The 13823-nt window shown below is 41.9% G+C and overlaps 1 long non-coding RNA gene across 1 annotated transcript in view; it reads right to left on the bottom strand.

Moving 5' to 3' along the window:
- LOC110393932 overlaps positions 868-13823 on the bottom strand; it is a 48410-nt gene continuing 35454 nt past the window's right edge. Inside the window, exon 5 of the long non-coding RNA XR_002435268.1 lies at positions 868-3766. This is a non-coding gene — a long non-coding RNA (uncharacterized LOC110393932). The remainder of the gene's footprint in view (positions 3767-13823) is intronic.

Raw genomic sequence — 13823 nt, 5'->3', positions numbered from 1 at the left:
CAAAGCAATTTTGACTATGAAGAAAGAAGCCTGAGACTGAAACCTAGAGTTTACTGGAGAAAAGGTCTTAAGTATGCTGATTACACTGCTGGTGGGACAAAGAAACAGCAGTTCCTCCCATGGCAAGCTCAGATTATTCATTCTCCACAGCCAAATGTCCTGAAGGCTACGCACACTCATGTTCCACTTCACTGCAATTTTGCAAAGTGCTGTGCTTTCAGTAGAGGGAAATTTTACTCTGTCTACCCCACTCAGTGGAGCATGGCTCAGAGACTCCCAAGCAAATGGCAAAAAACGCTAATCCAGAGGTGGAAGCAGTATAGCATGACAAAAGGTAATCCTCTTTAGCACTGGTGTGGAGGCAGGCTAACAGAGCAGTACCATTTCTAGCACCATGCCAAGGAGCCTGCATGTGCTGGTACTAATGGGCACTGACTTGGCTATCCCCACCCCACCCTGCTCTGCTCAGCATGGCCATGTGGCCAGCATGCCATTACAGTCTGCAGACTCCCACCCTGCCAAGAAGAGATACACGAGGTCTAATGGTGTAGAAACATAACCATGGGGACTCCACAAGGCTATCTAAAATGTTGGTGAAAAAAGAGAAGTCTGTGACTGGGTTTCTCTGAGCCTGTCTGCAATATAGAACAATATAAATTCTTTCACTGAGGCTCTGGAGAAGGGCAATGAAGCTGTGAAGGATCTGGAGCACAAGTCTTATGGGGAGCAGCTGAGGGAACTGGGATTGTTCAGTCTGGAGAAGAGGAGGCTCAGGGGAGACCTTATTGCTCACTGCAGCTGCCTGAAAGGACGTTGTGGCAAGGAGTGGTCAGGCTCTTCTCCCAGTTAACAGCAACAGGATGAGAGGTAATGGCCTTAAGTTGCACCATGGGAGGTTCAGGTTGGATGTTAGGAAAAATTTCACCTCAGAAAGAGTAGTGATGCATTGGAACTGGAACTGGTTACCTAAGGAGGTGGTGGATTCACCGTCCCTGGAGGTGTTCAAGAAAAGGGTGGATGTGGCACTGAGGTTAGTGGGCATGGCGGGGATTGGTCAATGGTTGGACTAGATGAACTTAATGGTCTTTTCCAACCTTAATGATGCTTTAATTCTATACAACTCTCCCAGCTACTTGCTTCTTCTAGTGGTAGCATCCTTCTTTAAGTCCTATAGGCAGCTAGGACATCACAGAGAACAGGTTCTCATCACTGCAGTAGTGAGAAACATCAGACTGTGTCATAGACCAGCACTACACTCCTTGCAAACACTCCAATCTGAGGAGAACACTGTGCCTCCAAGGACCTGACAGAAAGGGGCAGGTTGCCTAAAAAGCCAAAATCTCAATAGTTTTTATATGAAAGTCAACCTTTAATGGCAAAACATCTGATGATTTTGTGCCTGATAGACCGGTTACTTCTAATCAGTGGCAAAAATTTACAGTTACCACAGCCCCTCAGAAATATTTAAAGCTCTCATGAACATAACCAGAGAGTAATTAAGCTTTGGAAAAGAAATCTCTGTGGCAACAGAGGTTATGTGCTATGTGTTCACTCGCTAGGGTGGAAGTTAAAACCTAACAAGAAGAGTTGCAGATTTAACATAAAATAACAGCCAGGGAATATAAATAAAATGTAATACAGCAAATGGGGAATAATTATTTTGTGGATTTATGACACCTGCTTCCCCATTCCATATTCAGCAGCAGTAAGGGAAAAGAAAAAGGTACGCGCAGAGGTGAAAAGTTCTAATTTTTTGTTATTATTATTTTTCAATTAATTTCAAGGCATGTAGTATGGTACTGTGACAGGAAAAAAATGTGAAGCCATAAATAATATTTCCACTCATGGGAGTTTCCCTAAGCTGCAAATTTTTTGCTGTTGTCAGAAATGGGAAACCTCAGAAAAGGTGCAAGTTTGAGATTTGAACTTCATGTGACATTTTCAGGATCTTGCTTTTATTAAAGCTTTTTAAAATACTGGTAGTAGTCTTGCAAAAAAATATATATAAATAAAAGAATAGCACTGTTTTCATTTTTATTCTCTGTCCCAGGTAGATTCAGGTGCATAAGCTTCCATACCAATTACTGTGCATGTGCTAAAGGGATGAGTAGCTTCTGCCTCATCCTCTTCCACTGTCTCCCCAGACTATTTTCCAAGTACAGTGCCTCATATCGTAGAGAGCCCAACATTATAACCACCCCAGCCTGTGAGCAGGGTATCAGCTCCCAGCAGGGCACCCAGCACAGCCCAGCAAGTGTGGGGTGAGCTCCAGACACAGCCGTAAACCCCTCAGAACCTTCCCCACCTCCCAAGGAATGTGGCAGGGTCACGGCTTGAGTGGCCTCAGATACTGCAGTGACAGGTACCCTGGAAAGGCTTATCAATAAATACAACCCTGACTTTTGGTGCTTAATTAAACCCGAGGGGCAAAGTCCTCCTGCCACGAACAAGCAGGGGTGAGGGATAAGCACTTCATTTGTGAATGTGTGAGAAATACCATATGGATAAATGGGTCTGTGAGCCCAAGACAAGGCTGGTGACTTCTCCCACGTTTTGGAGAGCCTATGCTATCTCTTTATGCACCAAGAAGTCCCTGCAGAAGCAACAAGATTTCAGAACAGCTGCCATGGGTGGCAGGCAGCAGGACAGTGAGGGCTCCAGCCTGTGTTTGCTGCCCAAACGCTTGCCCCTGAACTCCCAGCTGAAACTTTGCGAATGACTTTAACCTTTGCTTCTCACAAAATGCACTTTACTTTGATCCCTGAACCATGATCAATAGAAGGTGCAGAATGGCAGGGAAGAATTTTTCTGCTCAGGGGGAAACAATGTAGCTCAAAATGCTCAAATAGCCTTAAAAATCTCCCACTAGAATGTCTGGAGATTGCAGACTGGTTATGGCCCTCTTCATGCTGGTTTCAAATAATATCATGAAACCAGCTCCCTGTCTTCATTCTGCAAGAGAAGAACAAGGCTGTCATACAACAGGGATTTTTCCTGCTACAGCAGCAGCATTTCCCTCACTTGCAGCAGGCTGCATTTGTTTCCCTGTCCTACATTTATAATAAAAAGGATGCAGGTGCCATAAACTGTAGTACTTATCAGAAGTTCCTGCACACAAGGGAAGGACATTCAGCAAACAGCTACATTAACTAAATGGTGCTTCCAAGATGAGTTGGTCTAGCACAGGAAAAATGTACTTTTTGCACCAGAAATAGCAGCATTTCACAGTCAGCTGGGGAGGTCGTTTCCAAGAATAAGAGCCACAGGCATGTGTACAAATTGACTGGTAATAAACATTCTGACTTTGGTTACAGTCACTGGGCCAAATTCGGTCTGACAGTACATCTGAATCATCTTCAGAGCGTTTCGCTGTGACAGGATGCTGTGAGCCTGAAAATTATGGGCTAGAACCACAGGTGGTTTAAACAGATGCAGCTCATTCTATTCCAATGCCAGAAGCATGCTGCTGTCATGGCTTAGAGAACTGGTTCCTTTATTTTCCTCCATGAAAACACTAGGTTGGCCATGCTGCTGCCTGACAGAGGCTCGACCATGTTGCAGAGCACTCAGACGCCACTCATTTGAGGAGCCCAGCAACTGACAAGAGCTCTCATATTTACCACAGATCAAGCAACAGAGAGGTGAAAGGAAATACTTTGCCTTCAGGATGGAGCCTTGTGGTGGAGAGCAGAATCCATCTGAAGAAGAACTGAGAAGGTAAATTTGCCTGTAGTCCAAGTGAACGCACTTGCTCTCTTCTCTGCTTCTACAAGTGATAAAAGCAAAACAAGACCTAGTAGGTGACTATCTCATTGAAATTCCCAGCTTTATCAGCCCATATCTTTCAAGAGATAAGAAATGCAGCAGTGTTTTATGTCACCATGATCTGCTGAAGAGTAAGCTGACATTTTTCCTTTCTGTTTGCCCAACCTGTAAGCAGGGACAGTACCCACAGCTCACCTGAGCTGCAATGTGGTGCTCCACCACCAAGGTGTCCAAACATCACACCATGTTGAAAGACTGCAGGACATAACCTGGTGCTGGCAAAGCAGGTACTTCAGAGATTTTATATCAGTCTATTCTATGTGCCTGCTTTTAGGTACAATCAGGGCATGACGCAGATGATAAAAAAAATTACCACCAGTATTTTTATGGAAGGTCCAAGACTTCATGATGCTTAGAAAAGCTTAAAGAATATCCCACTAAGTATACATCACAATGCAGTTTTCTACTCACAGTCTGAAGGTGGAACAAAGCATTTATCTTCCCTGTATTGCAATCAGACCTACAATTTAAATTACATCATATGTAATAATTACAAATCTGCATCTCACAAGATCAGTGTGAAACTACTACTTTGTTTTTGGGTAAGTGGACACCACCACTTATATCAACATTTTATTTTTCATCCCACATTAAAAGGTGTCTCTCTCCAATCTGATCTAGTATGAATATCTGATTTCAGCCTCCCGATTCAAGGGGAGCCTGCACTAGATGACTGCCAGCGATCCCTTCCAGAAAACATCTGTGCAATTCTATGATTCAGGTGTTGCAATGAACCACTCAGAAATCAAGAGCAGATAGCCCTTGTTTGGCTTCACATTGTATGCCTCAGGATGAATTCCTTTATGTTGTTGTTTAGTAATGCTTACAAGCATGTGAAATATTTTGTTCAAGTTCTAAGTCAGTGCAAACACATGGTCAGTTTTGCAAATACAGCGGAACAATTTTTTCAGATCTGTCTGAAGACTATCTTTGCTATCACAGATATTAAGTGATTGATATCAAGCATAAGTCTTATCAAAATTCTACTGACTCACAAGAATATCCAGCAGAGTAGAGTGATCCTGTTCCTCTCAAATGAAAATATTTGGGGGGAGTTTTTTCATTTTTATTTTTTCCCAAAACTAAGATAGAGTTGTAGCTTGGGAGAAAAGGACTGAAATCCACGTGCAAAGGATGTTGGCTCAACAGATTCCTAAGCCAAACCAAGCAGGTGTTTTTAGAGAAGAGCATTCTAGTAACTGGTTTTATTAGACAGCTTTAAACTGTATGTGGTTTTATGCTGTTATGTTTAAAGTCTTCATGCAGTACTTGGTTTAAAAAGTAACACCTACTCTGCTGATTCCACTTAGCTCTTTCTAACTGTCTTTATCCTCTTTCTATCTTATCTAAAAATAAACATAGATTCTCCCTTCTGTGTCCAAATGACCACAGTAAAATAATAATAATAATAATATGAAATAAAAATAAAAATAGACAGCTACAGCTGAGCTTAGAGACTGCTCTATTAGCCAGCTTTCCTGGTAGAAGTCCACATGCCAGAAAGTTTGAAGGTGGAGCTAAATAGAAAAGGTCTGGTTTGGCTGGCGTGACTAGAAAGCATGCCAAGTCATTGAGGTGACAGTATACATATAGAAAAATACACACATAAAATGATAGATAGGGTCGCTTTGACCACTGGGAAGTCATGCCAAAATATTGTCGCTGTCTTGGCTCTGCCATTTTAATGGGTTTTGTAGCCCAGCCAAAACATGGCACTCCATTAGCAGCTGTGTTCTCTTACTCTTCTCTGCCCAGGCAAAAGGAGCAGTATTTATGGACTATTGTAGCCATACTACAGGAGTGTGCGCTGCACATACTATAAAGGAAGAGTCAAGCTTTTGTGCTGAGGGCAAAGCTGGCTAATGCAAGGAAGTCACAAAAGAAATCACTGACCACATGCATCAAAAATAGTAGTAATTTTGACGTTTTTAGACATAATCAGTTAATTGTAGCTCTGGCAATTAAAATAGTTCTTCATTCTATACAAGAGATGGTCTTAAAGAACCATTTCATGACTGTAAATAGTTATGATAATCAAAAGTTCAGTGAAACTACTAATTCCCTACTGAAAACATTAAGACAAAATGAGAGAAATGCCAGGCTTCAGCCACGTGCCATGCTTTCCAACAAGGATGCTAATTTACTACTCCTCTGCCTAAAAGAACCAGGTGGATTTTTTTAAGCCCAGCAGTACCTGCTACATATTTTTGTAGATTCTGCTTACTGGGGTGGGCAATGGGAGGTGAGGTTTTGGTTTTGCTAAACCACATTGTGTGGGTTTGGATTTAAAATCCCAAATCAGCAGCAGTTTGCATCCAAGTCCCACTGAGCTGAATCATAAAAGTCAGGAGGAAGGAGATAAACCTCTGGTTTCATATAAAAATAACCAAAATTACAGTTGGTTTTGTTTTGAGAAAAGCAAAATCTGAGTAGTTTGGATCAGGCATTTATTTTGTATTAACATCCCAAAACAGCTGGTTAGTAAAACTGCTTTGAAGTTTTACCCACAGCTAGGAACAAAATGAGCAAAACTTCCTGGTAAGGAACCAGACCTGTTCCAGGTGCCAAATCTGCTGGGACTCTGTTTCTGCAAACCACATGCACGCCCAGCAGCCACACTGCCTGACCTACCCTGTCCCTGCGCGCCACAGCACCCTCGGCAGAGCGCTGTGCCTATCCCACAGACACTGTGGCAATATGAAGGGGATGCGGCGGGGCAATGCCACCCAGCACTGGGCAGGGGTGGGCAGTGCTGCAGGTACCCTCAGGGATCTTGTTGTAACCTACACAGGTATCACTTCAGCATCAGCTCTTTAGTTAATAATGTGTTTACTGGATGTGGAAGAATGTTTTTGTAAATCATAGTAAGTGACTTGTATAGCTGATTAAACACTCCTGGTAAACTCAGAATCCCACCAGAAGCATAGGGCTGCCCACTGTTACATCACCAGATTGGAGGTACCCATTTTTCTCTACTGAGGCCAAGCAACAAGATTTGAAACCTGACTTTAAAGTTCCAAAAATTAGGTGCCATTAGTCTTTCCCCAGAATTTAAGAAACCATTACAATGAGTGAGTATCATTGTCAGGCCATTCTCACAATGCACATAGACATGGACAGCCCAACCTCCCTCCTAAGAGCTGCTTAAAAATCAACAGAGGGAGCTACAGCACTCCCTACACAGTGTCCATCTCAGGTAAGATGCTGTGGCTGCTCGTTGCCCTAGACGTCAGGCCTCCCCAAACCCACTTCTATAAACTACTGCAGATGCACAGAAGGGTTGGCAGAATAAAGAGCTTTAACAGAGTGCTTAGAAGACAGCAGCATGGAAAAGGAATAGCTGCAGTCCTGCTGGGTCCTCAAGGAAAGGATCTCAGAGCATGAGGACTGATATTTGTTAAGTTAGAAGGCAACATGGAGACACCAGTCTCACTTCAGTCGACATATGTCCTCAAGGCTCATCTACAGAGCAACACAGAGGACTAAGACCCGCAGAATGGACTCTTAGTTCAGCCAAACTCTGGTAGAGGGGCTTACTCTCCAAGAGCCGCTTCAATGCTGAAAACAAACCTTTGTAATTCCTAACAAAGCCTTTCAGAGAGGAAATTATCTTTAAGAAAATTTTACTCTCTTTATTGCCTAAGAGCTCTGGGGTTTTGAAAAGAAAATCTAGACCCCTGAAGTGCGAAATATGATTTGCCCCTGTGCAGCAGGGTGACACGGGAGGCTCAGCAGTCTGCATGAAGCCGTTCCGTTCCCATGGAGCTAGGGCTGGGACAGGCTGGTTTCACACAGGCTCTGCTGAAGACCTGGATAACCCTGAGAAAAAGTCTGTTCTGTTTGCCTCCCTGTCCACTACAAAGTTTCATTTGTCAAATAATTACATAGCAGAAGCATTCTCCTGAGTAGTGGTTGGTCTATGTTAGAGCTTCCTTTGCCAACATGGTGTACAAATTATATAGGGAGATACTACAGCTTCCTCTCCATGGGAAAACAAGGTCTGAGAGCCTTAACAGCATGTCCTACATTTTTAACTCTTGACCTCTACTGCTTGTTTGTTTTTTATTCCAAACTGAAAGTACTTGACCACTATTCTGATCTCAGGCTACTGATAATGTGCCTGCAACTGAAATGTCACCCATTTATGGGGCGGAGGGGGATGTAGATATCAAAAACAAAACAATCACTTCTCTCTTGGACTTGATCTCAGGGCATCCAACCCAGATTTTAGTATTATCTGAAGTACTCAGTGAGTGCTTCCACAGATGTGCAGCTCCTTTCGAAGAACTGTCTCAAGTATCGTTTTAAGCCTTGGATATAAAATAAACTTTAAATCTGTTACAGCTTGAACAAAAAGCAAAGCTGGCAGCCATTCTTTCCTTTAAAGATCTCTGTTTACTGTAGAGAGTTTTAGCCATGTTTTAATTTCAGAATTTTTAAATATGTATTTTCTGAGAAATAAACAGATGACTTAACTGTAAATTAAACCTGAGTCTCCTGGCTGCTAGCCCAGGTGTCTACCAACAAGGCCAGCTCTCTGGCAAGGTCATCTGCATCTCCCTGGCTGCCCAATAGTCAGGACCACCTCTACTCAAGTTCCCCTTACAATGCATATATTCACTGGTCAGCAAACCAGAACTTATTCTGTTGGACTTTCTGCTCCCAGGGAGTTGTGTATGGCTGCTGGCCAGCATGGTTATGTCCACACACTACAGTATAGAAAAAGATAGATAGGAGGTAAAAATGAAAACAGGAGCCACCTGTCAGATGCATCCCCTGGCCTGCTGCTGCCATGGCCACATGTGGCACTGGCTGGTCCCTCCCGGGGATACACTCATAAAATTCATGCTGCTGGATTCCAGTCACTGCACCGACAAATCAGTGATGCAGGTATCTCTGGTGTCTCAGGCTGATACATGAAACTGGTTTCTGCACTGGCTGGGGTATCAGCACATGGACTACAAATCTGAGATATGAAGCCAAGCACAGGCCTTTGGCTCTGCAGAAAACTCAATTGCAAATAAAATTGTGTTCAAGGCCAGGTTGGATGGGGCCTTGGCAACCTGATCTAGTGCCTGATTAAGTGGTTGGCAACCCTGCCCACAGCAGTGGGGTTGAAACTAGATGGTCTTTGAGGTCCCTTCCAACTCAGGCTATTCTTTATTTCTATGATTCCATCATTCTATCATTCTGTGATTGGATAGACACCATAGACAATTGTCTGGCTTCATTCTTTATTCAGTGACTGTCCTCCTGATATAAATGAAACACATCCACAATACTGTATACCACGCCACACAATGTATTTGCTACTGCTTCTACACTTACTCAGAACAGTTCCCCTTGGCCCAAGACCCTGTGCAGAGAATAACCATTTGACCAAGTACGACACAAAGATAATAAAAACTGTTTGCCACTGTGCTAAGAAACACCTGCAGCACAACAGTTTCAAAAAAGAGTTTGGAACAACGGTAACAAGATAATCAAAATCATCTGGACATGGCCCTTGGGAAGAAGCTCCAGATGCCCTTCTTGAGCAAGGGCTGGGACCAGATGACCTCCAGAGGTTCCTGTCAAACTCACCCATTCTGTGAATCTGATTCTGTAACCAGATCCAATTTTAAATTGGGTTTCACCAATAATCATAGGAAAGAGCAAGGGCTGAAAATATTCATCTCTGCATCACCTTAAGGAGGCCAGGTAAAAACACTGTGACAGGTATCCAGTAACTATGTCACTACTGAACAAATGCTTATTCTGATGGACAGATATTTTAGACTTTTGCTGTACCGCGTGTCTCAGCTAGCTAATGCTGCAGGGAGATGACAGAAACCACACAGCATGTATTATAGATGATAATTTCCTATTTCAAATATTTGCCCTAAAGCATTCATATCAGCAGTCATATCCTATTTCAGAAAATGTTGACCATGATTTTCAATAAGCAGCCCAGTTGCCCATTATGGTTTGGATGATATCACTTGGATATCATTTGGATGATGTACTCTAAAAGACTTCCACAGTATGCGAAAAAGACTTCCGTAATGCAGCAACGCAACAGGACTGAAAATGAACTTTTAAAAATACCACTTTCTATGAACAGAATTGGCTTTTATTGGGCAAGTAACTCTGCCTCTTGGAAAGAAATTTGACCCAGTCTTTACAAAAGCCAAATCCCTGGGAAAAAAAAGAAAAAGGAAAAAATTGTGTTTCTTCCTTAGAAACAAATGATGACATGCAAAGCTTTTCCCTATTTGTGCTTCAGCTGTAATACTATTATTACTTTGTGAAAAGCTGAAGTTGTCCTAGGTGGATGCTGCAGAAATGCTTGAAATGATGAAGATGATCTAGGGCTTACACTATTTAATCCTGGCTCATCAACAACTTATTGATGATGTACATGAACTGGATGCATTCAATTTCATCAGAACAACATGGAGAAAGACACCATGGAGAAAAACACCATATTCGCTCAAGAATTTGCAAGGGAGAAAAGAGTGAACCACCTCTTGCAGGAAAAGAAATTCATCCTTAGGCACCAGAAAGTCATGAAGACATGGATTTCTGCTGCAAACAGATCACAGCCATTTGACCACACTATGAGCAAAGAACATGTCCATTGCATGCAGATATGAATTGGGCGATGGTCAGTGGTGCCATATTTGTTTATGTATGACACAGAAGAGATGTGAAAGCTGGCTGCTTGTCTTGCCTACTCGTGTTCTTTGCCACCTACGCTGATGGATGATGACAGTGCACTTATTGCACAAGCATACAAACTGACTGCAGCTGCAGGAAAGCAATATAAAGAGCTTTGCTTAGCATGTCTGATTCAATAAAAACAATGTGGTTTTCTAACACCATGATGGCTTAATATTTTCAAGCCCTGAGCCAGTTCCACTGTCACACTTCTATAAATTCCAGAGTGAATTGTCCCTACAGGAAAAACATGTGATAGAAACTATTTATCAATCTCTTATTTATGAAAGTATATTCATGGCTCATGATGATTTTGAGGGGTTATAGACACAAAAACTGTTTATCCAATCTGTGCTGATGTCCAGGATTGGATTCCCAACTAAAAGCTCCTCTGAAAGCTTATGCTACTTGGCAGTTCCACAGCAAGGCAGTAGCTGTTCGTGCATCTTTTCAATCACTGGAATGGACTCCCCAGGGTAGTGGTCACAGCCCCAAGCTGCTGGAATTCAAGCATTTGGACAACACTCTCAGACACAGGGTTTGCATTTTGGGTGGTCCTCTGTGGAGCCAAGAGTTGGACTCAACATTCCTTGTGGGTCCCTTCCAACTTGGGATATTCCGTGATTATATCATTCAATCCATTATTCTACCAGTGTATGCGTGGGGAAAAAAAAAAACAACACGATTAACTGCACAGCACTGTTAGATCATGTAGCATTTAATTTTCATTGGGCTATTGTTATCACTACTTACACAGGTGGAAGCATTTCCATACATATTTAGGTATAGATCTGTGTACCTGTAGGTGTATGTATATATATATGATGTAACATATTAATATATTCATCAGGAAAATCAAAACAACAAAGAGTTGTAATTAGAATTTGAATTCTTCAAGGGCGAAAAGCATCACGTACAAAGATTCTCCAAAAACTACCTTTAAGCCAGTGGGAAAAAGCAAACATGACAAAGGAACTGTGAAAAGAAATTTACAGAATTCTCCCTTGGAACAGAGTGTTTGAAAAGCCCTTGTTACAGGCGCTCTACAAACACACAAAGTCACACACTCTATAACAACATACTTTGTGAATTAGTGCATGGTAAAGCAGGTGCATTATAAAGTACATGTTGCTGATACAGAGCTTTAAATCTGAAGCAATATGACATTCAGACACATTCTACATCAGCTTCTCCAATACTAAGCGCACACAGGAATTTGAGCCAGCTCAGCATCCTACAATATCCCAGCCTCACTTGCATGGATGGAAATCTAAGGAAGTTCTGGAGTGAGATTGGGTTTCAATTATTTTAACCTAAATTGCAGTTTGTCTATTTGTTCCCAGGTTATTGGCAGCCTTAAAAGTGATGATCCAGCCTCTGAACACTGCCCTTGCAGCAGCTACCAGCTTTTCTTCAAGGAAAAGGACCTAACAGACTGATAAGTAAGGCAATGTACACAGAAATCCAAGAGGTCTCTGAAGCCCCAAACACTTGATGCTGACAAGAGGGAGCCAAAAAGAGGTTGAGATGGCTCCAACCTTTGTTTTTCTCACTTGCCTCACCTGTTTAGTCTATGGCAGGAATTCCTACTGCTAGTCCCAAGCCCAGTGCTATACTACTGTTACCCAGGGCCTCTAATAACAGAAAACAATAATAATAATCTTAATCTTAGAATGCAATGTTTGAAAAGAGAAATTGTTTTTCAGAACTGCTCTGGTCAGCCTTTTAGTTTCTCTGTGCTGTCACCTATTTTACATTTACCTTGGTTGGTAGGAGACAGAAATATGTGCATATAAAGAAGAGATTTTGCATAACTCTTTCTTTTTTTTAATAAAAGAAGTTTAAAAAGCTTTAAAACCCATCAGAGAAAAAAAGAAAGATGAACTTAGTCACCAGAATATGAAAACCTGCTTTTTCTAGACATGCTGGTTGACTTCCAAGCTGTATCTGACAGCCAGAGAAGTGCAGTCCATCATGGCTCTTTTTCCATTTCCAATCCTTTCCCTGAAGCCCTTCATTTCTGTAAAACATTCCCTCTCAGTGTACCCCACACTTCATTCCACTCACAACTGGCTTAAGTGACGGATCTGAAAGATCAGAGCTGTGTGAAACAGGTGTGGTAATTTGGAAAACTCACAGATGCTGAATCTGTCACGCCAGATTCATTAGTCTCTGCAAAAAGCACGGCATGTCCTTGTGTGCACACATGTTCATACAGAAGCCTATGCACATTCAGGAGAAAAATCAGTAAAAATAGTAGAGTTTTCCTTTTAATTCACTTGATCTTTCAACTATACTTTACTGACTTTAGAGGAGTAAATACTCCATAGCATAGAGAAAGCACCAGTTTGGGAGTGATGGATATTTTTCTCTTAAAACCAACATATTTATCTTTGATTCATCCTGCCTGTTCTAGCTTTGGCATGTCAAGCTTTACTGAAAACTTCTCATTGGTGTAAGAACTGCTATATACCATTAAGACACAATCTGCTTAGTGTAATACCTGGCTTTTGAGACTTTTCAAGGTGTTTCAAAGGAAATTCCTGAAAATACCAGTGGTACTCAAATTATGGGATAATCTGTTTCTAAGAGGTTACCTTCTTTTTAGCAGTTCACATATAGCCTTATTCTTTCTGCTCTCTGTTGTCAATATCTATGTAAGTAACAAGATCGGATCTTCATTAGTTGAATAGAGAGCATTGCTTCACCAATTCCAGTCAAGATGCATCATCTCATACCAACTGAAGACATGTTTTCTCTCCTTATTTTGCCCATAATTGCTGTAGTATCAAACCATCCCCTTCTGACACAGCAGGATTTTTCATCTGGTTTTGAACATGAGGAATTTAGGAAAGGACTTTGTAGATCTAGAGTTATGACTTATCAAAGGTCATTTTAAGCGTAGCATAAGTAGTTTGGGTACGCCTTCCCAAGAGCTTCCAAGCATTCTGCCTGGTAGGAACTGTAACTGTTCAAGTCCAAGACCTCCCCTCACTGATCTCCTTTTTCTGCAGGATCACCAGTGATGATATTCTACAGCCATGGGTTGCACTTGTTTCTCTTCCAGTATAAAATCAGTCACTCTTTCCCGTTCTTCCATATCTCTGTCTTGGCCTATTTCTAACCCATATTGGCACTTTTCTTCTTGTCCCATGACTGCTGAATTTCTGCAGTAGCCCCTTGTGATGGCTTTTATCAAAGACCTTTTGAAAGCTTTGGTGATCTTCTCCTGAGAAGGAGATATAATGTAATTTTCAAGTCCAACACTTAACTTCTTCTTGTCTCCCTACAAAATCTGC

Source organism: Numida meleagris, chromosome 2, assembly GCF_002078875.1.
Source record: "Numida meleagris isolate 19003 breed g44 Domestic line chromosome 2, NumMel1.0, whole genome shotgun sequence".
Lineage (NCBI taxonomy): Eukaryota > Metazoa > Chordata > Aves > Galliformes > Numididae > Numida > Numida meleagris.
This window is presented reverse-complemented; position numbering and strand designations above follow the sequence as displayed.